Below are 2,838 nucleotides of genomic sequence, written 5' to 3'. Positions count from 1 at the left end.
TAGCTGCAGAAATTCAACGGCTCTAATTAAATTAGGTTTGTTTTGACGCTGCCAAGGAATAGAGTGGCGCGCTCTCTTATGTGTCAATATTCAGCAAACACATTAAGGTGGAGACGGACTGGCTTTTGCTAGATGCCACAACACCCGAAAGATGCCTGAATCTGCAGTTTATGCTTTGTTGATTATTGCAAGGCATGCGTTGCGGATATAATTATGAATATTTCAATTTTTGCTTGATTGATGCGCCTCCGACTCTCTCTCTCTCTCTCTCTCTCTCTCTCTCTCTCTCTCTCTCTCTCTCTCTCTCTCTCTCTCTCTCTCTCTGTGTTTCTCAAACATTTAATACATCTTAGTATCCCTGTCTTTTATTAGATTTTTAAAAATGTCATCACGAAATGTGCGTCTGAGCAACTTGCTACTTAGAAATGAATCATTGCTTATGAAAAGTTTAAGACCTGTGTAAAGTGGTATCCCTCACATGTGCCTCTCTTCTATGCTCACTAAATACTAATCACTGTATCTTATATGTTTGTAGGGAAGTTGAGGCGCTGCTGACATAATATATTATGCTAGTCGAGCGCACCATTTATAGAGTTGTTCTCAAAGCGACACCAACTGTCTCAGTGTATCAGCCGCACAACAACTGTCGCCTCCGTGCAACTGCCTCCCCGCGCAACCGTCGTATCATTGGCATTCTGTTTGGTGGTGTTCATCACCATTTATCACGCGGTATGGGCCATTATGCAGTGCCAACTTGGCCCAGACGGTTCCACGGCGGCCAGCCTCGCCACCCGATGACGAGTTAGCTCGCCTAATAACCTGGATATGTGTGCTCATGCCGGCCGAGCTCGTGTAACGTAACGGCTCGGTACTTGGGGCCTGGGCCTCATATAGCGTTAGCGTGTCCTCCGATCAACTCCCCTCCCTGTTTGGCTGTGAAAGGCCGTCAACACCCGGGTTTATCTTCGCCTCCAGCTCTGTGCGAGCCACCGCTTCGTCAAACCCGGGTGGACGACGAGGGTCGTTTGGGAACAAAGGACAGGACGGTGATGATGGGGATGGTGGGTGGGCAAACACTCCGCGCACCCCTTGTACACCGCGGCTCGGCTCACACTGCGCGTGTTATCGGCCGACCACGGCGGGCCGCCGCGGTTCTGTTTGTTCTTCTCCACCCTTCTCGTTATCGCCCCCCCTCCCCCTCCCCCTTCCCTGGACCCCACTGGCTCGGTGTCGCGTCGTGTCACCTCGGCCCGCTAATCACGATTCAACGTCCCGTTAATGCTTGATTAGCGTGTCCTCCGATCAACTCCCCTCCCTGTTTGGCTGTGAAAGGCCGTCAACACCCGGGTTTATCTTCGCCTCCAGCTCTGTGCGAGCCACCGCCAAACACCCCAAAGGAACCAAGGGTATGTGTATTCATACTAGATTATGCGCGCGTGTCCCGTTCACAGGGTTCACAGGCGGTACATACCTGTCAGCACGTGGGTTCCACGGCTCGGGTCCTGTAGGTACTCCGCCACACACGATGGGGACCGGACCCGGACACTGGGCCGCCTGTGGCCGCAGCCGCCGGAAACCGCGCCACGTCGTGCCGACTGAGCGCGTCGGCCGCGCCGTTCTCTTTCGTTGCCACGTACTCGACGGATACAGCGAACTCATGGAACGCCGTCCAGAACAGGGGCTGACGCAGCAGCGCCATAATCAGTGGCGACCCCGACCATCCTCTCCCCCAGACTCCCACCACCCCCATGTTATCGGACCGGATCAGCACACGGTGCCCGCCCCATCTCTCTCCCCACACCAAACATGCCACCATGACGAGGATGAGCTCCAGCCACGTCATGGATGGCGCGACGTCACACCGCAGCTCGCGGGGCCACTCCACCATCCACCATTCGCCTCCGTGCCACGCCCCATCCCCCGACGTGAGCTGTCCGTGTTCATCACAATACAGTGGTCGTACTCGCCCGGTGGCGGGAGGGGGGGGGGAATGCCGTTCCACATCGGCAAAAAAGTGGCCCACCACCGTAAAACCGCCCGTACATCGGCCGTGATCCGCACCCGGCGGTTCGGTCCGCTAACAGAGTGCGCCGCATCTAGCAGGCGTCTAGTGAACGCCCTACCCGGCGGGACGCACTTGCTGGCGTGCAAGTCCCACCACCGACAGCAGTTCCCGCTGTGTGCATTTCTGTCGCCCGAGCAGTGTCTTTAGTAACTCCTGGGTGCCCACTAGCTTGGCATCTGGCAACGCTAGGGCCATTGTTTCTGTGTCGATCACAACCCGAGAAGCTCCATCCGTGTTGATGGCGGGGCGCATTTCCGCTCGGCCAGCGGCACGCCCACTTCCGCACAAATGTCTCGCAGTCTCGCATACGCTACGTCGGCACTAGAGATGTCAATCGGATACCAACTTTTTGGTATACCGATACCAAACCGATACCAACTTGGTATTTGGTATTTCAATCGTAATGTTTGGTATTTTGTTGGTATCATAAACCCTCACTAGTGTAAAAGAGACTAAGAAATCGGTAAAAAGTTAGTATTTCCCTCATTTTCCCAAGTTGGTTTGGTTTCGGTATTTTCCCGTGGCTTTGATTGGTATTTGGTTTGGTATCGGTATTCCGATTTTCCGTAATTGACATCACTAGTCGGCACTGTCCGATCCTCCGCGCCCTACCCCGAAGAAGTTATCTAAATAATTGCGTATTACACGTCCGATGTCTGATCCTGGAACACATAGGCGCAAACATGTGGCAAAATCATTGAAAATCCGTGGACTGCTTCTAGCCTCAAATGGCAGACAAACCTGGTAGTATAGTAAACCGTCCCATCAGAACT

Source organism: Amphibalanus amphitrite, unplaced genomic scaffold, assembly GCF_019059575.1.
Source record: "Amphibalanus amphitrite isolate SeventyFive unplaced genomic scaffold, NRLGWU_Aamphi_draft 001752F_arrow, whole genome shotgun sequence".
Classification (NCBI taxonomy): domain Eukaryota; kingdom Metazoa; phylum Arthropoda; class Thecostraca; order Balanomorpha; family Balanidae; genus Amphibalanus; species Amphibalanus amphitrite.
Note: the sequence above shows the minus strand (reverse complement) of the source record.